General features: G+C 34.0%; 1 pseudogene; it reads right to left on the reverse strand.

The window, feature by feature from the left end:
* Window positions 1-26,924, reverse strand: part of LOC143649331 (cytotoxic granule associated RNA binding protein TIA1-like) — a 44,239-nt pseudogene extending 17,315 nt beyond the window's left edge.
* Window positions 26,925-27,737: the final 813 nt, after the last annotated feature.

Here is a 27,737-nt window from a genome sequence, read left to right on the forward strand (position 1 = left end):
TGAAGCATGTAATAACATGGATGGACCTAGAGAACATTATGCTGAGTGAGTCTAACCAAAAACTAAGGGACAAATACTGAATGGTCCCACTGATGTGAACCGACATTCGAGAATCAGCTTGGAATATATCATTGGTAACAGAGACCAGCAGGAGTTAGAAACAGGGTAAGATAATGGGTAATTGGAGCTGAAGGGGTACAGACTGTGCAACAGGACTAGATACAAAAACTCAAAAATGGACAGCACAATAATACCTAAGTGTAATGTAACTATGTTGGAACACTGAATGAAGCTGCACCTGAAATATGGTTTTTTGTTTGTTTGTTTGTTTGTATCTTTCGTTTTTGTTTTTTTTCTTTTTCCTTTTTTTATATATATATATATTTTTATTAGTATTATTATTTTAATTCTCTTCTCTATATTAACATTCTATATCTTTTTCTGCTGTTTTGCTAGTTCTTTTCCTAAATCGATGCAAATGTACTAAGAAATGATGATCATACATCTATGTGACAATACTAAGAATTACTGAGTGCATGTGTAGAATGGAATGATTTCTAAATGTTGTGTTAATTTCTTTTCTTTTTTTGATTAATAAAAAAAAATTAAAAAAAAATCCATTACCAAACATATTCTCCTGTTTTCTGTCTACACAAATTGGAAAACTCACACAATTCTTTTGCAGTATAATACACCTTCTTATGGGTGATACTTTGTACCTCACCTTTCTGGGCCTACTGGCACTTTATTCTAGTTACAGGTCTGGTAGAAATGAGGGGTGGTGGGAGTGGGTCATGAAAGGAGTTAGAAATATCTTCTAAGCCATTTGCTGAAGGCATTCACTTGCACTTTCGTTTGTTGAAACAAGATTAATCATTTTAGGCTTAATCCCCTCAGGTAGAAGTTGGGTGGCCAACTCCTCAAGGCTGGCTGGAGGTAGGGCAGCTATGTCCTCAGGCAGACTATTATAGGGTTATCTAGAAAAGACTTGGCATGACCTACAGTTTCAAGCTCTCCACCAACATCATTATGAATCTATATGTCACCATCCCATTTCTTAGTGTCCCATTATGTACCAATCAATGCCCTCATTTTAACAGCAGACATTATGTGATATTGAGATTTCAGTTAATGTTATAAAGTTGTTTCTCTAACAATAAGACTCTGAATCTGATTTTAGGAGATCTCAAGTCTACAGTTAAAAAAAATAAGATTTTCCTTCATAACGTGCATAGAAATATTTATGTCTCTCAGCTGGCCTCTAAGCTTCTCATTTGAAGCCTTAAGCACATTATTTTCACTCATTAATGCATACAATGTAGCAAACAACAATGAGTCAACATCTCCACACCTCCTATTTCCACAAATCTCTGTAAGGATGTCTAAAAAACATTATCCCCCAGAACTTGGCTTCATACAAACAAAGTATTAGAAGAATTGAATGGTGATATTTTGACTGTCTCTTTTGGCAACTCACCCCATGGATTGAAAGTATCATTCTGATTATGGGAATCAGAGTTCTTAATGCCTTTGAGTCCAGCCAGAGTAGAGAACCCATCATAAAAACCCATTTTTAAAATTAATTTTTAATTTTTTTAAAACTATAACAACAAACACAAACATTCTTAATTTATGATCATTCCATTCTACATATATTCAGTAATTCACAATATTATCACATATTTGCATATTCATCATCATGATCATTTCTTAGAACATTTGCATCAATTAAGAAAAATAAATAAAAATATAACAGAAAAAAATTCATACATACCATACCCCTTACCTCTCGCTTTCATTGATCACTAGCATTTCAATCTAAATTTATTTTAACATTTGTTACCCCTTTTATTTGTTTTTATTCCATATGTTTTACTTGTCTGTTGATAAGGTAGATAAAAGGAGCATCAGACAAAGGTTTTCACAATCACACAGTCACATTGTGAAAGCTGAATCAGCATACAATCATCTTTAAGAAACATGGCTACTGGAACACAGCTCTACATTTTCAGGCAGTTCCCACTAGCCTCTTCATTACATCTTGACCAACAAGTTGATATGTATTTAATGTGTAACAATAACCTCTAGGATTACCCCTCGATTCTGTTTGGAATATCTCAGCCATTGACACTTTATTTTGTCTCATTTCACTCTTCCCCCTTTTGGTTGAGAAGGTTTTCTCAATCCTTTGATGCTGAGTTCCAGCTCATTCTAGGATTTCTGTCACACATTGCCAGGGAGCTCCACATCCCTGGGAGTCATGTCCCATGTATATAGAGGGAGGGCAGTGAGTTTGCTTGTTCTGTTGGCTAGAGAGAGAGAGAGGCGACATCTGAGCAACAAAAGAGGTTCTCTTGGAGGTGACTCAGGCCTAATTTTAAGTAGGCTTGATCTATCCTTTGTGGGGTTAAGTTTCATGTGAACAAATCTCAAGATTGGGGGCTCAGCCTATTGCTTTGGCTGTTCCCACTGCCTGTGAGAATATGAAGAATTCAACTTGGGGAGGTTGAATTTTCCCCCTTTCTCACCATTACCCTAAGGGGACTTTGCAAATATTTTTTTATTCACTGTTCAAATAACTCTGGGATTTATCAGGGCATCACTGTGGACAAACCAACAAAATCTCATTCCCTACTCAAGGTTCCATGTACTTACAGTGTTCAATTAAGCTGTCTACATATCATATTATATTACAAAATGCAGTAGTCAAAATATAAATTTTGAACAAAATAAACATTTTTTGCTTTATTCTCACATATAAGTTAAAATTTTAAAATATTAATTACCATTTATTTTCAATACCCTGCAGTAATAACATTCCTTTGTTCTTCCTCATGCAAAACCATAAAACCCATTTTTAAGATTCCATTTCTTAAGAACTACTCCTCGTACCAAACTGTACTAGTTAGAATTCTGTAGAGAAACAAAAATCAGCAGGAAATACCTGGTAGATACAAAATTTATAAAATTGTCTCACATAATCATAGAAATGTGGAGTCCAAAATCTGTATGGCAGGCTGTGAAGCTGATGACTATGATGGAGGGTCTGAATGAACTCCACAGAAGAAGCTCATCAGCCAAAACAGAAAGAGCCTTTTATTCTGAATTCTTCTTAAAAGGCTTCCAGTGATTAGATTAAGCATCAATCATTGCAGAAGACACACCTCTTGACTGATTACAAATGGATTCATCTGTGCATGCAGCCTACGTGATTATGATTTAATTTTAGGAAATGTCCTTAAATTAACAGACAGTCCAGCACTTGCTCAACCTGATAAATGAGTATTACCACCTGGCCAACTTGACACATGAACCTGACCAATGAACTTGCCATAAGACACCTAGTTCTATAAAACATCTTCTATAGGGTATCATTTAATCTAAAATCTATTGAGAAAATATTGGGCTATATGTGTGAGGAGATCTGGAGCATTCTCTTGGTTCCACCTCTATATGACTTAGCTAAGTCATTTCAGTGCCATAAGTTTTCAAGCTCTCTTCTGCATCTGTGTGACCACTAGTAGTGACTGCAAAATATATTTTGCAACCTCCAAAGTGTTGCACACAGCAAAAATTTATTCCATCCTCCAGAAGAATTGAAATTTGAAGTCATAGCTCTAACTATGAAGAGAAAGATATTGTCCACTAGTCAAGAAATACCATAAGCAGACAGATTAAGAAACTTTGTAAGTAGCTGGAGACACACCTTGGCACCCCACCGCAGTACATGTTATTCATGTCTGTTTCATCACTATGCAGAGTAGAGTGACTGAAATAGTGTTTTAGGTGTTTGGCACTTATTAGGTGATGAATAAATGCTTGGTGTATTGCCACACTTTCTACATCTTCATATGTAAGAAAATAAGTGTTCCCCAGCCCATAATACTAGAGCACAAGTCTTCCTAGTCTATCATTACTTTCTTTACAGTTTCAATGGAATGGAATTTGAAATTTTAAAATGAAATAAATAATTCTTGGTAAGGTCCGCAATCCATGAAGGAGTCTTTATTTTCAAAGATTTAAAAGAATAAGTTTAAACTGCAGAACAGAAAGAAGTTTTTGAGGTAAGATATTTGATATATAAATGGATGATAGGCAAAATACAGTGTATATATATACACATACACACACAAACACACACATTTATAAGATCTACCTGTTTCTTATGTGCTCACTAATCCAACAAATATTTATTAGCCACTCACTATGTATATTTATTTGTGTTTGCACAAATTCACAAAAAATGTCCTTGTTAAATGTCTTTAGTAATCCCTTTCACTACCAGTATTTTATAACCAAATAGCAATGGTTCACATATCCATTAGATGAATTATTTTCTTAAGTCTTTTATGTTTCTGCTATGTGTATTCTCATGTTTTCTCTTCTCATTCTCCATCCTTTATCCATCATTGGTTAAAGGATATCACAATATTTCTCATATTGGAGAATCATGCCAAATGGGAGACATAAATACCTTGGAGAAAACAAGAGAGAAATAAATGGGGGGGGGGCTGGGTTGGGCACATGGTCCAGGAATCAAACACGGGTCTCCTGTGTGAAAGGCGTGCATTCTACCACTGAATTACCTATGCACCTGGGAGAAAATTTCTTAAAGCTAGTAAAATGCATTCTGAAAAATATGTGACTCTTCCAAAAAGAGATAAAAGGGTTTTATTTTTAATTAGCTAAGATTAACACAAAGAACTGCTCCTTCTTTGTAATTCTCATATTCTATGTTGATTTTCCTAAACATCTGAAAATCACCGTGTTAAAAAAGTAGAAATAAGATATTATTCATAAAGATGACTTAAAAATAGCCATGGAGAAATAAAAATGACTGTCTTTTTTTCTTTTAAAGAATAATATTTATTCTAGGAATAGATTATAATGTAAAATGTTTTTAAATGGGAAAATCATTTTGTGCAAATATGTACACTAAAATTGTTAATAGCTGTGGAAAGTTAGAAAATACTTGCAGTATCAGCATTGGAAAAATGGTTAAGTGAAAATACAGTACATGCGTTCCAACAGTGTGAAGCTTTCAACAGAGATGTTTTTAAATATCGTATAATAGTATAGAAAATCTTACCTTGTAGTAAGTGAGGAAAATATGGATGTAAATTTGAATGTATGTATATGATTCTAAGTTAAATATATAGAAAAAGGGTCAAAGAAAGAAAAAAACTGAGATGTCGCCTATAAATTGGTGAGGTTATGATGATTCTACTTTATTTGATTCTTGATATGCTGAAAAGATTTAAACCTTAGATTGGTTTGGTCACAATGGGGGAGTGCATGGATATATATTTATATATTATTTTCACTTTTTAAAGAGTTAAATTTATTAAAGAAATCACTAGTCCTTAAAAATACTAAAAGTTATATATGTACAATTTTATTAATATACACATCATTACTATAAATGTCAAGGTTTTGAAATGACTTTATTTCTACCCATAAAGATGGCACTAGCAGTTACAAAGATGCAGAGATCTACAGACTTCAGACGTTTACTGGGAAAGATTCTTCAATAGCAGTTTGATATTGGGTTTCATTATCTAGCTGAAGGTTCACAAATTCTCCTTAATCAAACTGATGCCTTTGATTTAGATGACTGACAAAATTTCTAATAATCTGGATTTTATTTCCCCAAGGAAGAGACACAAATAAGATGTGTCACAGGAACTATCTGAAATAGGTAATTACTTGTATGTCAGTAAATGCTGTCTGGTAAAATTTGTTCCCTGTCACAAAGGACAGGTAGGATGCCCAGAACTTGTATTCTCTTGATAAGTTTCTGTGATATCAGGTCTTGTGAGATCAGCTAAGCTATGCCAGTTTGTGGGCCTAGAAAAATTATGAGACAATAAATGTGTACTGCTTCAAGCCATTAAGTATTGGGGTAAACTGTTATGCAGAAATAGATAATCAAGATATATTTAGAAAATATTTAAAACATTTAAAAATCTTGCAATAAGTATATAGCAAGTCCATTAATCACAAAAGAAGACATAAGAGGAGTAGCAGATTTTTTAGGACCAAACACTAAACTAAAACATATCAAAATGTGTGGAATGCAAACTACAGAGTAGAAATTTATAACTTACATGTTTATATTAAAATAAATTATTAAAGCAACTATTAGCAGTATTAACTTAAAATTAATATAGGAAGATAAATTTCAGGTCAAATTATGAAGAAGAAAGTTTATTTAAAAAGTTAAAGTCAAAGATCAATAGAATAGAAAATATGAAATGGACAAAACACCAGAAGCTATTATTTGATAACAGAATTGGCAAACCTCTGGCAAATATGATCATGGAAAAAATCCAAATGTCCAAATATCAGGAATATAAAAGTATGTGTGCACTATATATTCCTTAGTCATTAAAAGAACATTCATTTGGAGATGTGAAAGACTATATTTCCAAGGTCGGATTCAACAGTATCTCCCCTATTTTATGTTGTTTCATAATATGATTTTGCAGCTTCCCCATTAAGTGTTGTATTCTTTTTCTTAACTTTCTCAAATATGGCCAGGCCCAGAAGATTGTGGAAGTCTCAATTTTTAGCCTGAAAAACTGATTTCTTTCTTTTTAATTTTGCTGTTTTCAGATCAGTTTCAGCATCCTATCATATGTTTGCTGACCACTTGGAGTAAGTCTTCTTTAAATTGCTTTTCAATTCCTTTTATCTGTATTAGTTTATTTTACTTGCTAGGTGGTTAGAACTCTATTTAAATTAGATATTAACCTTGTATGTCCTCTGAAGTGTAAATATTTTCTCCAAAGAGCTTTGGCTTATTGACTTTGTTTATGCTATATCCTCTTAAAATCTTTAAAAGCCTTGAAATTGTGAACTATATCTATTTCACATTTGAAGTGTTTAAAAGGTTCTTCCACCCCTGGAACATAAGAAGTCATCTCCTTTATTAACTTGACAGCAAATATAAAGTAAACATTACTTTATTTTTATGTTAAATCTTTTATCATTGTTTTATGTTCGCATATGGAATTAGTGTATGCATTTTTCTTTTAGTCCAGGTTTAAAATCAGTTGCAGCAATCCTATTTTTAAAATAATCTGTCTGTTTCCCATCTATGAGAATATTTATGTGCGTGTGGACTGGTATAGACAGTACACAAGATACTGAGCTGTAAATTGCAAACTCTTACAAATGAAAAAACATAAACAAATATGCATATATAGTATGTTAAATATGTTTGTATTTGCAAATATAATTTATTGAAGATCTTAAGTTATAGAAAATTGTGATTGCCCCTGGGAGACTGGCAAAAATGGCTAGATTTATTTTTATTTTTATTTTATTTTTCTCTAAATACCATTGTGTATGGTTTGCATTGTACTGTATAATATTATTATGCATTTAAATTTATTTTTTATTATTTAAAAATACAAGTATTACTAAAAAAATCATATATAATGCATTCAAAATTAAGGAGCTAGGAATTTGAAATAATATTAAACATTAGTATATCAGTATACTAGTTGTTAGTATATTAGTAACTACTAAAATGAAAATTACAAATAAAAGACAGAATTTATATCCTTTATAAGGTGGGAGGCAGGAATGAGGTCATCTTGACTATGGCACAATGATCAAGTAAGAAAGTGGTACTGGAGGAGGTACATTTATTTGAATCAGAGCAATTTTACAGATTGCTCTGTATTAATAAATTCCTTATAGGCCATAAAAAGATAAACTATAATTTAATATAAATTTGCTTAAACATCTTTCCTTCTACCAGTCAATTTATCTCAGCCATTTCAAGAGATTGCAAGGGCAATTATATGGGGAAAAATGGTAGAAATTAAAATAAAAGCAAGCCAGGAAAAGGCATAGTAGAGTTCCATGCTTTGCTAACTGCAATGGAAAAATCAAATGCCAAAATATCAACCACCAGAAGGATGCACAAACACTTTATAGTGAAGATGGTTGTTTTATTTCTCTTCATCCTGATTTTATGTGGGTTGAATTAAAATAATAATATGAATAAAATTGCTAGGTGATCTTCACATTAGAATAGATGAGTATGGATAATGATATCTATCTAGGTCAAATCATATCCCCCTTCCATATAACACCCTCTAATCATTTTACCCCTGTCCTTTCCATTCATTATCTTTCATACCTGGATATGGTTAGCTAAACACTGTAAATACTTATTCATGGGTCCCTGTGACACCGAGTCTAAAGAAGTCTCCCACTGCCTTGAGTCAAGCTCTGTTACATAACTTTGTTTCTTTAACTTTAACTTTTAACACTTCCTTTTTAGTATTATTTTTGACATAATTACTTCTTTATTGCCTATCTTTTCCCCAAAAGCATCTTTTATTTAGGTGTAAGCCATTATAATATATTTATGTTGATGTTTAGTGGGCCCAATTCTGAAATCAAACCTCAGAGTTTCAAAATCCTACCTCAAGCATCTTCTTGGGTAAGTTATTTACATTTTCCAAGCTTCCATTAATTTTCAGAAAGCAGACATATAATCTACTTTAAAGAAATTTTTAGAGTTGAATACAACAACACCTTCATAGTACTTACTACATTGTAGTAAATTAATGATAAATTTGAATAGAAGTATTAATTTCCACATAAAATATTTCTAATTTGTGAAATAACTCATTGAATTTTGGGGTCTTCATTAGCCTGATTTTGATTTGTGAGGCAGTCACTTTTAAATTAAATAATTTCAAACTTAATATAATCCATCTTTCATTAATTTTGTCCCATTTACTCTTGGAATTCTGAATGTTTCTCATGGTCTCCTAATACTGAATCTCTCTACAACTGAATAATAAATCTGAATCAAACATATTTTTTAAAGTCAAGTAGAAATGGGATGTATGAAAGTAAGTGAGACAACAAACAGGGTAAAATTTATTTAACTCCTACCTAAGTGCTAGATACTGTCCTATATGTTTTGTAAATACCATGCTATCTAATCATTGAAATTACTTTATAAATAGATACTACTAGTGAATTTTACTTATGAACTTAAGATTAAAATTAGACTCTGGATGTTTGTGAAATTCACACCGTACTATACAAATGAATGAGATGGAATTCATTCTTAGTTGTGCTGACTGAAAAGCCCATGTATTTCTACAGCGTCTGAAACTCTGATACCTACAAGACTTCCAGAAGATGAATAATGCTCTAAAAGCTCAATAGAGTCCATGTCTGAATTCATGGAAAATGTGATGTCACTGGAATTGATTATGCCTAAGGGTATCTCTTCATCCCAAAGAGACAGTCACCAGGACAACACCCACAGAGTTTCTGGCTCCAAGAAAACTGGTCCCTTGCTATTTTTAGAAGAGGTTGAAGTCAAAATCTGCCTTAACCATAAATTAGGTCAGTGTTAGTCAATATTTTTCTTTTAAAATACATTTATATAATTCTTCCTGGTGAAAGGCACTGTTAAATGCATATGAAATTTATTAAATCATTTATTGTACCAACAACTATGAGATAGATGCTATCATATCCGAAGAGAATCATTTGTCGAAGTCACATTCAAAACCAATTTCTTTTTCCAAAAAAGAATGTGAAACATTTCTTTATTGCAGAACTTCTCAATGCCTTAAATACTACAGGCCAGGAATATCTCCAAGTTGATACAGTTAGTACAATCTGAGTTTTTTTCATTAACCACAGATCTTTCTCTTAATGGAACACCTATTAAAAGCTCAAGGTATTTTGAAACATGCCCATGTCTTGATTGAAGAAGTTAATGTCATCAACCTAGAATCATTTGAGCTGTTAACATGTGAGAATCTTTTTTATGTGGAGGAATATGCATAGCTCCTTGAGTTCAATTTGTGAAGAACAAAACATCTGATTCCACATCTGCTGCTAACCACAATATTGTACTGATTTATTTGAACATATGTCACTATTCATCTTCACTTTGCACAAACTCCAGTTGCCTATTTCGTTCACCTTTTTGACCCTTCAAATGGGACTTGTCAGGAGAAAATCTGGGGAACAATGAGAGTAGATCCAAGGTCTTAGTAACACAGAACCAATCAAGAACAGGAAAGAAAGGTTCAGGGATATCTCAGGGGAGAGTCCCATCCCAGGCCCAAGAGCTCCAAAAACGTCAGTCAAATATCACAGTATCCCTATCAGTAAAACAGGGAATTTGTGAATCATGCATTCTAAAGTTACAAACCATCATTATGTTAACAGAGAGGACCAGTCAAGTGGTCTAATGCAATCTCAGAGATTTCAGTAATAAAGGATGTTTATAATAACAATATTCATTGAGCATTTACTGGCACTAAGAGAATTACAGGGATTACTTGATTTGATTCTTATAATATCTCTATCAGACCCTTTAACTGAAACTTAAATAGCTCATTTTCTGCCAAAGTTCATGCTAAAAATGGCAAAACTAAAATTTAAACTCAGGATATTCTTAAGTGGGTTTTATGCTCCTAAACATTAAAGTACATTTTTATACCAAGTAATTTCCTGCCTAGGATTTTTTCAAAGAATCTACATGCCAACAGTGAATTAGTTTTTATGTGAAGTATTCACTATTTATAGAAATAATCTTTTCTCCTAAGATTAAAGGATGTCATTTCATATGGCTTTTCTGTTATTTCTCAGTCAAGTCATTTTTTATCCCCACAGCAATTTCATAGAATTTTTCACTTCTTCATTCCTGAAAGTGTAGATCAAGGAATTTAACATGAGAGATGACTTGATATAAAGATTGACTATAGCTTTACAATGGAGAGGCTGGGCATGTGTGAACAGGTACACAAATATGCAGGACATTAAGAATAAGATGACCACACAGATATGAGAAACACAGGTTCACAGAGCTTTGTGCATCCTTTCCAATTTGTGAGGTTTAAAAATACACAGTAAAGATCACATAGGAGACCATCAAGAACAGAATGCTTATAAGTAGATGAAAACACTGTGGAAGCTGCAATGAGATCAAAGATGAAGTTGTCCATGCAGAAGAGATTTTGCAAAGAGTTCTAGTCACATGTGAAGTTGTGAGCCAATGGACCCTCTAAAGGGCAGCATCATTGTGAGAAGAATCTGAATGCTTGTATGGACCAAACTTCTAGCACAAGAAACTCCTGTGAGGAAGCACCAATTGATGGGATTAAGGTTTCTATGTAATACAAGAGTTTGTAGATGGCCATATAGCAGTTACAGGCCATCACCTTGAGCAGGATGATCTCAATAATGCCAACAAGATTCTCAGAAAAAACTTAAGTCATACTTCCCTAAAAGAGATGTTTTCCTCATAGAAAAAGCATCAGTTAGCCTCTTAGGATTCTTGGAGGAATAACAGCATTCATATATCAGGGAAAAGCAAGACAGGAAGAAAACATAAAGCACTGTTAAAGAGTTTAAAATAATCCTACCACAAATCAAAAGATTTCTCCTATTAATGGATAGTAAATCTTAATTCTCTAGAAATATAAATCCTCTAACATTTCTAAATATAGTCAGATTCAACTTAATTTTTGAATAAAGCAGCATATTTTAAATTTAATAAAAACATAACTATGCATGAATAGGAAGAATTAGGAAAGAGAATTGAGAGAGTACTAAGTGTACCATAATTCAAATTGCATTATAAATAAAAACCAATGATATCATGTGTTAAATGATACATGAATTAAGACACCACTGGAATAGAATAAATGCTGAAAAGGATGTAAATATCTGTGTGAGATTTTACAATGCAATAAAGTTGAAATTTTAGATCTCTGCATAAAAAAAGTTTCTAGTTATGCTAGAAAAAATAAAGTTAAAAGCTATTTAAATCCTTATATCTAAATAAAGTCCAGATATATCTAAATTTGAATATAAATATAAAAACAGAAAAATGTTTAAAAGTGCTGAAAAAAATATGACAGAATATTTCAGTAAGAATGAATTGAGAGCTTCAGTTGGTATCAAGACAACTATGATTTTTATATATTTTGGATGGTAAATTTTATCCCCATATATTTATGTAAAATATATCCAGATAAATGTGAGAAGGCACTAAATATAACACCAAAAAAGTAAATAAATATAAATGTAAGCATTAACAAAGTGAGAGACAAAAATATATAAGATATATAAAGATTAAATAGCAAAATGGCAGAAGAAAGTCCTGTGAATTATAGGTCATGACTTTAAATGCAAATGGCTTAAACTCACCAGTCAAAAGGAAGAGATTGGCACAATGGATAAAATAGCATGACCCATCTATACACTTTCTGCAAGAGACACCTTAAACTCAAATGTACAAGTAGGTTGAGGGTAGAAGGATGGAAAAAATATATCATAGCAGTAGCAACCAAAAGAGAGCTGGGTTGGTGATATTGTATTAGACAAAATAGACATTAAATAAAAACACAGTTTTGAGGAAAAAATTGTCACTATATACTAATAAAGGATACAATTCAACAGGAAGATGAACAATTATAGATATACATTACATAACAGCAGAAGCCCAAAATATTTGGAGGGAGAAATTGAGGGCTGTACATTATCAATATGAGACTTTAAAACATCCCTCTCAAAAATGCATAGAATATCTAATCAGAGTAGTAAGGATCTCCAAGACTTGAATGACACACTAAATAAGCTACACATACAGAAAACACTGCATCCAACAAAAACAGAATAGACATGTTTCTTGAGTGCACATGGAATATTCTCCAGGATAGACCATATCTTGAGTCACAAATGGAAGTTTATGGAAAGAGGCATCCTATGAGAGGAGAGAGCAGAAATAATAGGTCTACTACCTATGACAAGTAGTAGAATAGTTTTAGAAAAGTCAAGAAGTGTCCTGTATAGTTTTTAAGATATCCTTTCAAAGTAAAACAAATGAAGAACTTTGGGCAATAAGAAAAGACATTCTATCGTGGCACGTTCCATGGCAGAGTTTCAGGTGTTTTAACCCACATAATCTTTGATCTTTTCAAAGCATAACATTACCTCATTTTCCTAGATATTTCAAAACCTGAAGCTCATAAAACTTAAGCAAGTTGTCAAGACCAAGAGATTAGAAACTGAAGACATATTTGAGCAATCTCTCCTTGATAAGGAAGCTTATTATCATTGGGTAAAGCCATAGTTTCTTCCAATGTATTGGTTTATAATATTAGCTAAGTAAGACTCGGGCCAATTGGGGACAAATTCTAATTATCATGAGTGATGATTGGTTGGGTTTTATTCTAAAGAAAATAATTCACATAAAAAATTTTGGATAGGGGAGGGACATGATTAGTTATGTAATTTAGGGAGTTACTTCTTGCATCTTTCAAATGACATCTGGAACTAAGTTGGACTCTTACAATGCAGACAGCTATAGAAGTAAATGTAATTTGACACTTTGGCTCATATAAGTTCAGGGAACTTTCCTAAGGAAACCTTAAGTTGTCTATATATATTATCTCATGATTACTTTGCAGGAAGCTCAGGATTTAAAGCACAGTGAATATCACATTATTTCTGATAATTTGGGAGCATGTCTTTTGCATAGCAATTTTCATCTTCCTGTTTCCTAAGCTGTAGATGAAAGGATTCAGCATGAGTCTAAGCACAGTATCAAACAGAGATTTCCTTGTCCTTGTTCTTATCCTAAGCAGGTAGAGAATAAGTATACATATAGGGCACAAAAATCAAAGCTACAACCATAATGGAAGAGCTACAGGTTGACAGAACTTTGTGACACCCTGCAGAGGAACATACCCTGAGATTGCAATATATGTCTGTATAAAAAATCACCAGGACAAAAAAATACCACAACCATTACCATCCCAGAATTAACAAAAGCTAAGGTGTTAACCATATGAATACCTTTGTAGACCAATTTCAAAAGTAACTTCACATCACAGATGTGATGTGTTTGATCTGATTAGGTCCAGAGAAACTTACATTGAGGACAACAATACAATGTCAAAAATACAGACTCCAGGCCATAATAATCACCATGTTATACCTCTGCTGTTTCGTGATGACTTTGTAGTACAGGGGTTTGACAATGGCAACATAGTGGTCAAAAGCCAAGGACACCAAGATGAATATTTCCACACCTGACAGCAAGTGGGGCCCTAAAGAGCTGGTTCATACAGTCAATGTAAGAAATGTTTTTTTCTACCTGTGGCTAAGTCTTTTATTAGTTAAGGAACAACTGCAGAGGTTTAGAAGAGGTCCATGAGGGAGCGAGCGGTGACAGAGAAATAGTACATGGTTTGTTCAATTAAATGGCTGCAGATGATTGTGAGTAAGATGATGAAGTTATCCATTGAGACTCCCAGTAACAGAACAGGAACAAGAAACAGAAGAGCAGCTCTATTTGCTTATTCTCCCACAGCCCTAAGAAGACAAATTCAGTGAAATTGTTCTGATTTTCCATGAGGTTAAAGTGTATCCAAGATTCACAACTTAAACGTAATTCACCAGAAATGACTAAAACCAGATTAAATATATTTCAGATTTTTAAACAATTGGATAGTGTTCTAGTTTGCTAGCTGCTGGAATGCAATATACCAGAAACAGAATGGCTTTTAAAATGGGGAATTCTATAAGTTGCTAGTTTACAGTTCTAATGCCAAGAAAATGTCCCAAGTACAACAAGTCTATAGAAATGTCCAATCAAAGGCATCCAGGGAAAGATACCTTGGTTCAACAAGGCCAATGAAGTTCAGGGTTTCTCTCAAGTGAGAAGGCACATGGTGAACACAGTCACAGTTTCTCTGTCATCTGGAAAGGAACATGGCAAACACGGCATCATCTGCTAGCTTCTTCTCCTGGTTTCCTGTTTCATGAAGCCCCCCAGGAGGCATTTTCCTACTTTATCTCCAAAGGTCACTGGCTGGCAGACTCTCTGCTTCATGGTACTGCAGCATTCTCTGCTCTCTCTCAATCTCCTTCATTCTCCAAAATATTTCCTCTTTTAAAGGACTCCAGAAACTTATCAAGGCTCACCTAAATGGATGGAGGCATGTCATCAACTAATCCAGCTTAACAACCACTCGATTAAATCACATCTCAAGGGAGATGATCTGATCACAGTTTCAAACATATAGTATTGAATAAGGATTATTCTGCCTTTATGAAATGGGATTTAAGTTAAAACATGGCTTTTCTAGGGGACATATATCCTTTCAAATCAACACAGATAGTTTTATAAATTGAACAATAATTTTAACTGAACCAGAGTGATTAAAGGTTTAAATGCTTTTTGAATTAAAGGCATTCACTATTAAATAAAAATATTTCTTAAACTTAATAGATAAAACTTTTATAGAGTCTTAGGAGACAGAGCTCAGGGTATCCTTTAGGGTTTCCAGGAATCTAAAATTCAGGAATTTTTGGTTGGGGTTTGGCATACTGTGGCAATTTTAAATATCTGGCTGAGGCTTGTCTGAAAGCAACCTCTAGAATAACTTATCAAATCTATGTGAAATCCCTTAGCCACTAAAACATTATTTTGTTCCATTTCTTTTCTCCTTTTTGGTCAAAAAGGTATTGCCAAACCCACAGTTCCAGGGCCAGTCTCATCTGTACAGGTCACATCCCATGTTACCAAGGAGAGTTATACCTGAGAGACATGTCCCATGTAAGGGGCAGGGCAGTGAATTTATTTGCAGAGTTTGGTTTAGAGAGAGGAAGAGACCACATCTGAGCAACAAAAGAGGTTCTCTGGAGGTGATGCTAAGCATAATTAAAAGTAGGCTTAGTTTCACCATTACAGAGATAAGTTTTATAAGGGCAAGTCACAATGCCAAGGGCATGGCTTATCAAATTGAGAGTCCTCTGGAGTGTATCAGGATATTACATTAACCTGTACAGAATAACAAGATCTTATTCCCTACTCTAAATTCCATGTAATTAAGTTGTTCACATAAACTGATGAGACAGGTTAAATTAGATAGTGTACTACAGAAAATTTTAATTTGATAAGATCAATGCCAGTCAACTTTTCTCAGACATGAGAAGCCCATGACTTAAGAAAGGGGTGTAGATCAGTATTAAGGTTCCCTGGAGATGAGATCCTACATGGTGCCAGTCTTTCCTGTGAAGCCTCATAATTCTGCATAGGAAGAGTCCTGCCCAGCAGATGATGCTTTTCAGCCCATTGCTTGCCACAGGCCTAAAGTGGCAATGTGCATTTAATTCTCAGCAGATTGGGTGTTGATCTTGGACTATTCCAGTTTGCTGAATTCATTTGTTAGTTCTAGGAGCTTTGTTTTGGATTTTTCAAGATTATATATATATCTGCAAAAAAGGAAAGTTTTGCTTTTCCTTTTCAATTTTGGTGTCTTTTATTTCTTTTCCTTGCCTGATTGCTCTGGCTAGAACTTGCAGTACAGTGTTGGATAACAGTAATGACAGTGGGCATCCTTGTTTTGTTCCTGATCTTAGAGGGAAAGTTTTCAGTCTTTCACCATTGAGTTTGATATTAGTTGTCGGTTATACCTTTTATCACATTGAAGAATTTTCCTCTATTCCTAGCTAAGTGTTTTTGTTTATTTGTTTATTTTTTAATAAAGAAGGGATGCTGGATTCTTTTACATGCCTTTTCTGCATTAAGTGAGATTATCATGCGGTTTTCTTCCTTCATTTATGATTGTATATTACATTAATTGGTTTTCTAATGTTGAGCCACCCTTGCATACCTTGGATAAATTCCATTTGGTTGTGGTATGTAATTCTTTAAATGTGCTTCTGGATGTGATTTGCTGGTTTTTATTTTGTTTAGGGTTTTTCATCTATATTCATGAGAGAAATTGGTCACTAATTTTCTTGTGTTATCTTTATCTGGCTTTGATATCAGGGTGATGCTGTGCTCATAGAATGAGTTGGGTAGTGTACCCTTTTCATCACCTTTTTGGATGCATTTAAGTGGGATTGATATTAATTCTTCTTGGAATGTTTGATAGAACTCCCCTATGAAGCTATCAGGCTCTTCTTTGTTGAGAGGTTTTTTTTTTTAGTTCTGATTCAATCTCTTTACTAGTCCTTGGGGCATTGAGATTTATCATTTCTTTTTGATCCAATGTAGGTAGTTTGTGTGTTTCTAGGAATTTTCCACTGTATCTACATTTTAATGAAAGCATAATTTACACATGGAAATATTATAATTATATTACATATATTTATCTTTCATATCAACCAAATGCTTAAGTACAAACTCTTCTTACACTCATTTTACATATGGAGTAATAGAGGAAGAAGGGTGTTCATTAATTATTCCAAATTATTAAAATATTAAGTGGCAAACTGTAGATACGAAGCTGAACCTGAGGAAAAATTTCATGGGTTTCACAGCTCTGGCACATATGCACAGCCAATTGGAATACCACATTTTTCCATCTCTATAAAAGAAAAGAAGTTGTTCTCCATTTCTTCTGGTAACTATATATAAAATATAAGCAACTCCCTCCCTATCTCTACACTATATAGAAATTATCTAAATAGTAATCTCATATTAACATACCATGTATCCACTGAGACTAAACATTTAGTCTTGAAACAGAAAATTAAATAAGGCTCTTAATCATAATGGATAAAATGCACTGTGTTAGTAATATTTGACATGTTTGGTTGAGGCTAATTCAGAACATGGAATGCTGAAATAGGGAATGAGAGCCTGGAATTGCTGGGTTTCTGAATAAAGGAGCAAGATATTATCATATAAAAGCTTCATTTTTCTCCTAATTATGTTAAAGCACCTTTTAGAGGCTGCTCACTAACACTTTAGGAACATCTGAAAGGCTTATTGTCTTCTCTTTTCATGTTGAAGGAATTAGTGAGATTGAAGAATGACCTTCATGTTTCAACACATACTTAGAAGGGTGCAGACTTTCAGATATAATATATCTGGGAGGAAGGAGGTAATAGATTTACATTGAAATCATTACCTTTACCTCAGAAAAGCAAAGACTTGCCCAAAAAACTTACTTTTGATGAGGTTGTTGTTATTGTTGTATTATAATATCATCAGTGAAGGTACAATATGATATAGTCTAAGAATCAGAAGAAAATGCATTCAGTCTTGGATATTGCTCTAGTTTGCTAGCTGATGGAATGCAGCACACCAGAGGTGGATTGACTTTCAATAAAAGGAGATTTCTCTCATTAGTTCTTCAGAGGAAAGGCAGCTAACTTTCAAATGAGGTTCTTTCTTAATGTGGGAAGGCACAGGATGATCTCTTCTGGCCTTCTCTCTAAGCCTCTGGGTTCCAACAACTTTCCCTGGTGTGATTTCTTTCTGCATCTCCAAAGGCCTGGGCTGAGCTGTGAGTGCTGAGATGAGGTATGCTGAGCTTCTTGGGCTGTGCTACATTGACCTCTCTCATTTAAGCACCAGTCAATTAAATCAAACATCATTCATTGCAGCAGGCATGCCTCTTAGCTGACTGCAGATGTATTGAGCAACAGATGAGGTTCACTTATCATTGGCTTATGTCTACAGCAACATAACTAGGCACTTTCACCTTGCCAAGTTGACAACTGAATCTAACTACCACAGACGTCTAACTAAGTCCTATGATAGTAGTAATGGGCAATTTGTTCTCTCTGATTCTCTTTCTTAATCTGGAATGTGCAATGGATTATATTGGATGCATTTAACATAGACCAAAAAAAAGGAAATATAGATATTTAACATAGGCCAAGAGAAATGAAATATAGTATATTTGGTGTTTGTGATTCAAACTTAATTCAAACCAGAGAACTGTTCTCCTGAAAATATTTTAGAGAGAAACAAACCATTTTAAAAGGAAATGATTATCAGAATGTTTAGTCATTATTTGGTTTTATCTCTATTGGATTTTTTGTTTTGCTGCAGGTGACAGGTGGAAGAATTCATGTTAGAAAGCTATTAAATGTCAGGAAAAAGCATGGGAGCTGTTAACATTTATTCTTGTTCAAAATACAACTTAACAAATTACTTTATAAATTAAGAATACCCAAATCTATTCTCTGTGTGCATGGAAGAATTTGCTAATTTAAAGGTGTTATAGATAACTTCTCATTAACAATGCAGACTAAAATTGTGAAAGATGAAAAGACTAAAATTGTAGAAAACCTAAGTCTGGATTTAGACTGTTTCCCTAGGAAATTGCAGCTGTAGCATTTCTTAACATTCAGACCTATCCTGGTCTACTCAAATCATTGGCCATCAGTTGGGAAAACCCAGACCCATGTATAAAAGAATCCTTCAAAACAGTACCCAGAATCTCTACTAGGAATAGTTTGAAAAATGCTACCTCTTGCTGAAATATTACCTAGAATCATGCTAGATCCTCAAATTCCCTTGTGCTCTTACCTATTCTCTTTGTCTTGTCTCTGTCTTTCTTTCTCTCATAGACAGTTTCTGTTTGTATGCATACACACATAGATTTTGGAGGAAATAATTTGATTTTGCCTTTTCTGATACCTAATAGTCTCTTGCAAAAGTTCCTTCTTCTTTAAAATTTAAGTCCCTGAAGAAAAATCTTGTGAGGAATTATTTAACATGATGTAGCAACTATATTTGAAAGATAGATGAAAACACTGAAGTAAGACTTTTGAGAAGTGGGATTTACAACGAATGTCATCAGAGTAAATGGGAGTGGAAATATCTGTCAAGGATAACTTTATCTTTTTGTTTTTTTTATTTAACTACTTTTTACCTCCACAATTATAATAAAATTTGTGAAAGTGAAACTCATGTAATTAATTATTAGATGCATTTAGTGTAAAATATTAACATATGATATTTGAGGCAAATTATTTACAAACCATATATGCTCCTAGACTATGACAGTTAGTAGTGCTTAATATTATAGCTCCAATATATATGAAGCAAACTCACCATGATGTGATTAGGAATACTTTATTATTCCTCTTTTCTAGTTAAGGAACCTACAGCCCAAAGTTACAAAAATACTAAGGGGAAGGTCAATATCCAAACCTAAAAATCTATGATTTCAAGCTCAAATAGTTTTTACTATGCCTGAATTTCTTCTCACAAATACAAATGCAACAAAGCCTTAACATTATTAATTTGTGCTTAAATAATTATTCAGTTTTTCCTGAATGACCTTACTTCAAATAAATGTGTTAAACATTACAGAAAACTAGAGGGAAAATCTCCCACGAGCATTTTGCAGTATCCAATGCATGTATAGCTATAGCTGCAAATATAAAGCCAATATTATTATATTGGTCATAGAAGTGGATTTAAGGCTTTCACTTCTTCACACTTATCTTCAGCATCACAAAGGGTACATTCTTGCAAAATTTTGCATGCACAATAGTTTTGGTATGAATTTCTTCTCTGATATTTTGCAAATAATTTTGGGCAATTTTATTCATAAACAGTTAAAAAGGAAAAAGTTCATTTCAATATAAAGTAAAATATCATTATAGAATTATATAATAGGAAAAAGTATATCTGAATGCTGGAGAAAATTTAGAACATATTTTAAATTATTAAAAAAAACTATATAACCATTTTTTGAGTGATTTTTTCTTGTCTAGACTAATCATATGTATATACATATGCATATGTGTGTACATATTGCATATATATTTTGTCCTTTTAAATTTCCAGTTTGCAGCTTTTGTGTTACACTCGTCATTATAACTTTTGGTTATCCTTCTAATATTTAGACATAGGAGATCAATATTTTATTGCTGTATGAGTTAAATCAAGAATTCCAACTTGCAGTGCCTTAAGACCTGAAGTTTTGTCAATTCCTAAGGTTAAATGTCTGTGGGCAGTTTTCTCACTTCTGTGTCTACCAGCTAACCATTTGAAACTCCTAACATTCTGTGAGGTATCAACAACCTTCAGTAATTGCTATTTCTTTATGTAATATTGGTATTGATTTAAAAAATTCCTTTTTTCTGAATTCTATATGTTCTTTAAACTATTAATAAGCAATAAATAAACTAACAGTAACTATTAACTATTACTCATATCTTAACTCAAAATTCATATACATATTCTGAGAAAACTTTATGTACCAGGAGCTATATTATGCCCTGGGGTTACAATTTTGTGGCCTGAAAAAATTCTGCTTTTCAGTAAGTTATAGTGCAGGTGTAGTGAAAGACCCAGATAATAATGAAACATTCACATCAACTAATATTAAAAGACGACTATGTTAAGTGGCCATAAAAGAAAATTCCAATGTGAGCAATAGAAGTCAAAGCATTCTTTCTTGAAGGAAAGAAAATTGAGTTGAAATACAAAGATTGAAAAGTTACTAAGTTAAGGGTTAAATAACCAATTTTCCATATTACGTTGATGTACAAAGAAGCATGGATATTGAATATTCTCAACATTCAGTTCTACTTTACTAGTGATAAAAGTATAACACATTTCTATACAAGATGTAAATTATCTTGATTCAATTTGTCGAATTTGTGACATAATTATTGGTCATATATTTATAGGCAAAAAGGAGTCCATCCTTTAACTTAATGTAAATCTCTGTCTTTCTTAAAAATATTTTTTGCTAAAAATAGTAATTAAACTGATAAACTAAGGTACAACCATGAATAAAATTTGCCTTAAAAATTTGAATACGTAATTTTAATGAAATAAACCATAAAATAATTCTGGAATGCTATAAGAACTTTATCTAAGAGATGATATTGAGAAATACTTTTGAAGGAAATTTTTCCAGAAAAGTCAACTCAAAAGAACACTACCAAGAAAGTACATTTTAAGATACTCTAGTTTCAAATAGCTTGATTTCAAATAAAACAACATGATATCCATATTATGCTCAGTATTTTTTCTCTGAAAATTTATTTCAAGAGGATTTTTGTGTACAGATTTAAACCACATTCTGCAACAGACATGTATGATTTCCAATGAAATATATGAGTTCTTTTTGCATAACTGAATAGAAAATGAGGCTCTGAAAATTGTTGGATTGGGACTCAAATCCAGATGTTAAAATTCAACTCTTTGATTACTTTGTTTTCATGAGATCATCATTGTTGAATTCATAGGACAGTCACCCCTTCTGGTAGAAGAGAGAATTTAATTGAATGAAAAGTAAATTTACACTCATACTGCCCTTCTAAGTAAATAAATATTAGAACAAAAATAAAGAAAGTAGAATAAAAATTCAGAATGTGGTTGTGTTGAGATAATGATAATTAATTTCTCAAGGCTTTGCGCATTGGATGTAAACTTTGAGGAACACTAACAAGTGAAAGTTGTTTTTTTAAAGATAGAAGATAAAGCCAGATCTAGAAAATAAACAAGAATCTTCATCAAAGTTACTCAGAAAGTTTAGCTTGGCAGCTTTTACAGATCTTGGTCTGTCTACACATAGTTTGAATTGCATTTTGTTTTCCTTGAGTTTTAATTATACACTCAGTAAGTATTTTTACATTATTTCAGTTTATCTTTGGGAGTTTCAGAATTGATCCAATATATTTTTTGTAATTGGATACTGAGACAGAAATAATAAAATAAATATTTATTGCACTGTTCCAGTATACAAAAGCATATCCAGAGGCCAGAGCAGATCTGAGAGTGTAACAGCCCTAGCAGCAAATGAGGTAACATATGTGAGTCTTTCACAGCAATTACAGAATGGGAAACTAACTTCAAAATGAGTGCTGGGGATTTATCATAAACCATATGAAAATATATCAAGCCATCATCTCCTGAAGATATCTCCTGTAATTGTAGTAAGTGAAAATCAAATTACCAAAAGAATAATAAAATCAACATAAGTTAATCAATGAATATTTATTTAATATTGATTAGTGAGAATATAAGCATAGACATATGTATGACATAATTTACCTATATATGTCCAATGCTACACTGGAGGAAAGATTAATGTTTTCTTGGAAATATTCTAAGCAATACAAACATAAATAACTAAAATAAGACATTTTCCCCTATTTATCACCATAGATATATAGATTGATATCTAACTTTTTAAAGTTTTAACCAATGCTAAAATTGTTCTTATGAATCAATTTCTCTCAAAAGATTTTTTCATTTCTTCTAAAGATTTTCTTCCTCTAACTGTAAATGCTGTTGTTCAGAACAGGGATCACAATAGTGTAAGATATAGACACTATCTTATTGTGGTCTAGAGAACAGCTTGAAATTACCATAACATACATGAAAGGGATTGTTCCATGTTAAATTGACAAACCAGAAAAGCATTAGACTTTTGTTTCCCTTTAGCAGAATGCATCTTCAAAGTGGTCAATAGAATGAAAGCATAGGAGATTAAGACAATTATTACGGTGTGTAACTCATTAAACCTCCACAAGGTAGAAGAGAAGTAGCTGGTTTGTATGTGTCAAAAGAAGAAATAGTGAGGCGTGGAGAGATATTACAAAAGACAAGTTCAATTTCAGAATGATAAGCTAAATGCGGACATGGAGTGGAAAACAGCATCCAAAATGCCACTAACATAGGCTGCAATAATGGGTGACAGATTGACTTGGTGTGATATGTTAACTGAATATAGCAGTAAGTTACAGATTGCTACATAGTGATCATAAGCCATTGCTGGAAGAGTAAACCCTCTGTAGTTTCAAAGGTAAGAGACAGACACCTCTGCATAGCATACCGAAAAAAATGCAATGGCTTTATTCTCTGCCAGAAAATTTAAAACATCTTGAGGGTGGCAACTGAACAATAGCAAACATTTAAGAATGGCAAGACACTTAGAAAGTAGTATGTGGAATTTTGAAGTCAGAAATCTCCAATGATCAATAAAACCAGCCCCAAATTTCCTCCCAGAGTAAAGAGATAAATTGCTAATAGGAAGACTTGCAGCTCAAAATCATCTGTGAAACCCATCAATATAAACATAGTGACATCAGTAATATTTTCATTTTTGCCTGATTAATAGCTTCATACCAGATTCCAGGGGATGTGTTGATTTGTTCAAGCAATGATACCTTATACACAATCATGGTATTCCTCACAGCATTGTTTCTGATCATGGAACCCACTTCACAGAAAAGAATTGAGGTAAAGGGTATATACTCATCAAATTCACTAGTCTTACAATATACCCAATCATCCTGCAACAGCTGACTTACCAGAACAGTGAAAAGGCCTTTACAAGACTGAATTATAGTGCCAATTAGCTGGCAGAACCTTACAGGCCTGAGGTAATATACTCCAAGAAACTGTGCTCTAGATATCCATACACTGTAAAGTGCTGTATCTTCATAGCCAAGAATTAAGAGTCCAGGAATCAAGGGGTGGAAATTGGAGTGCCATCACTCACTATTATGCTGAGTTAGGCACTAGCAAACTTTTGCTATCTTAAAGTCTGGTGGTGTACAAAGACTTGTTCCAAAGTAAGATGGCTTACAACAAAAAACTCCATAATTATATTGAACTGGTAGTTAAGACTGCCACACGGCAACTTCAGTCTCATGAGTCTGGATCAAGAGGCACTAGCTGGGGTGATTGATCCTATCAAGTGAAAACAGGACTGCTTTGTAACTACACAGTGTAGGTAAATAAGAGTTTGCCTGGAATCCAAGAGGTTCCCTTGTATGTCTATTAGAGTCCTGTGACTAAAGTAAATGGAAAACTGCAAGACCTCAACACAGGAAGGACTAACAATGGTTCAGTAACTTTAGTATTGAAAGTTTGGGTCACCTCATTAGGTAAAGAATCACAGCCAGCTGAGTTGCTTGCTGAGGGTAAAAGGAATATGATATGGATAGTTGAAAAAAGTAGTTATAAGTATGAGCTAAAACTCTGACTGTTCAAACCCAGCTCTTGAAGAGCTTAGGTAAATGCAGACCCAAATCCAAAGAGCATGCTAGGCACAAAGTCAGATGTGGGTTTTATTAGGACTTACAGACAGGAGAAGTTTGTCCCAGAGGTGGCCATCCAGAAAGTGGAAGTCAGTGCTTTGCAAGGGTGGAGAGTGCAAAGAGGGAGCTTATAAGTGTTTAAGGCAAGGATATTCCATAGGATATAGGAACAAATTTTCTGCAGGGTTTCATGATACAAGGGTTTAGAGATCTGATATCAACTTATCAGGGGAAAAGAGTTTTAATGCTTTACAAGATTACAGTGCTTTACAATACAATCTGTACATTCTTTTCCCCTTGAGGAAGCCTTTTTACCTACAAATCCACCCACATAATCCACCTCCATAATTCACCCCTTACAGCAGATTACATTGGCCATAGGACAGATATTACATTCATAATCCACAACAAGCATAAGAGATGACAGAACACTTGGAATCCCCCATACAGAGATCACAATCCTACAAAGAGATGATACCATGGTCATGGAAGGGAATTAAATCACTTAACAAGGCATCTACTGATAATTGATTAATAATATGTGCTCTTGCATATAACTTAAATCTTATGAAACATTGCTCAGGAATATAAATACACAGTACAGTACATTAATTAGGGCACATGTGGCATATTATTCTGCAGTGAAGATATTTAAGTACATAGTATTTAGTAAAACTATTTTTCTAAGCTGTGTAGATTCCTCATTTAGCATGTATTTAGATATTTTTTAATCATTAAGGGCTTGAGCAGTGTGATTGGCTAAAACTGCCATGTACTTTTCAGTAACTATTGCATCTCCACCTGGTACAAAAATAGCTAAATGATAGTACCACCAATGTGTGCATTTTATTCTATCTCCGGTTTCAACCATTTCCCAACTGCTAGGAGTATGGGGTAAAGAGTCATATAAGGTAGTGGGGACATAGGGCTTTCTCCACATACAATGTCCTGTCTACTTAAAGGTTAAATAGGGCCAATCATGTTGCTCACAGGTCCATAGCCATCCCTTAGGAGAAAGTTATGCCCCATGTCATTTTGAGGTATTTTTCCAGTGCAAAAGATTATTGTTTTAAAACGTAACAGTAAAATCGTGCAGTTAAGGGGATAGGTAGCCCATATCATGGACTCCACCAAGTCATTCCATACAGACAGGAGCAATGTGGCTGCATCAGCCTCCCTAAACCATAATGTACAGCATACCCCAATAGAGCTTGGACTTGTTCCCCATTTTCTGTACAAGGAAGAAGACGTAAGCCCTGGGCTCATCATAGGACAGCAGTTGGATGTCAGTTTTAAATGAGAAGATCCTTTTCCAGATTTTCCAATGTGCTGAATCCTGTCAAGCCATAAGGGTATTCCACATGGTTCAATTCATAGTGGTCACAGTCCAAGGAAGGCTGGTAACAATAGAAAATGGAAAGTTCATGCAAATCAAATATTTCATTCAATTGTAGGCATGCATTACCACTGAAGCCTACTGTAGGTAAGCCTTTGATAGGTTGTTATGTCTGAAAAGAAATATGTTTGTGTGGAAAAAATAAGGGGTAATTCCTGCTGACATAATAATATGTATGTTAGAGTTCCTTTCATTCATGATAAGGTAACAGACAGAAGAAAACTATTGGAGGTTTTAAATACCAGATATTCTCCCCCTGCAAACTTTAAGAGTCCTCTACTATTATATCAGCTGTTAATCTGGATGTAAGAAAGTTCCACAAATTCATGCATAAGGTACCCATAGGAATAAGAGGCAGAAAAAGATTGGTAGTAAAAATTTTGAAAGGTATTTTCTATATAAATTTAGGTCTTATTACCATATTTAGTGTGATTCCTATTCCCCAGGGAATTAAGGTGTCCAACCAATGCAGCTGCATAGGCCAGAACCAAGGTCAATATACATCATTTCATCCAGTTTTGTATGGTCTAAGGCATAAGCAACAACAAATTATTATCATTTCCCCTTTTCAGTACAAGTCAGTGGACCTTTTGACTTGAGCACTCAGGGCTTGCATTGGTCCAGCTGCCACCACAACATCAGGGGTAGGTGTAGCAGCCCATGTAACTGCATTCAAGTGAGTTACTCCATTGCTGCCAGGGCATCTAATCATCTTTTAGCTGTTCTTTAACAAACCATTCATTCTTTCAGGAAGGCCCACACTTGTGGGATTTTAGAGCAGGTGGAATGTCTTCATGATATTCTGATTCATGGCCCAGGACTGGGCTATTTATTCAGTGAAAGGAGACCCCAATCACTGTCTATCTGTGCAGGTATGCCATACAGAGTGCTCACCCTCTCTAAACAGCAGATGATGGCCCACTGGTGCACCTTCCCACCAAGAAAGCTAACAGTAAAAACATGCCTTGCACCCTCCAAGAATGGAAGGGAATCAATGTAATCCACTTGTCACTGGGTCACTGGGATTTGTGACTGACCAACGTGTCACATCTGGTGTGATATCAGTTGTAGTCAGTGCAGGGAGCATGAAAGGCACACTCTAGTGTTGTGCACTAGTGGCTGATATGTGATTGGCAGCTGGAACTGCTGGGACAAACATCACAGGGTTAGATACCCTTGGTTTCTGCTATTCTCGTGAAACCATTCCACAACTTCCCTACTTCAACTGTGCTGCTCTGAAGCCCTGCAGGTGCATCTGCCTCCACATTCCCAGGTAATGTGCTGGGAGTGTTGGCAGGGACCTTTCATCATTAGAAGGCATCCCAGATATCTTTCTACAATTCTTGTGCCTAGACAGGGTGATATATGACAGTCCATTGTTCCTGCTTCCAGGTTGCCATCCAGGTAATAAGGCCTTTGTAATTTGTCCACCTGTCAGTTCAGATAAGCACACTTCCTGTCTCATGCACTATTATCATCCACACTGCTATTAATACAGGCTATTAACTGCTTTGCTTAGTGCCAG

This window comes from Tamandua tetradactyla, chromosome 11 (assembly GCF_023851605.1).
Source record: "Tamandua tetradactyla isolate mTamTet1 chromosome 11, mTamTet1.pri, whole genome shotgun sequence".
In the NCBI taxonomy this organism is placed as follows: Eukaryota; Metazoa; Chordata; class Mammalia; order Pilosa; family Myrmecophagidae; genus Tamandua; species Tamandua tetradactyla.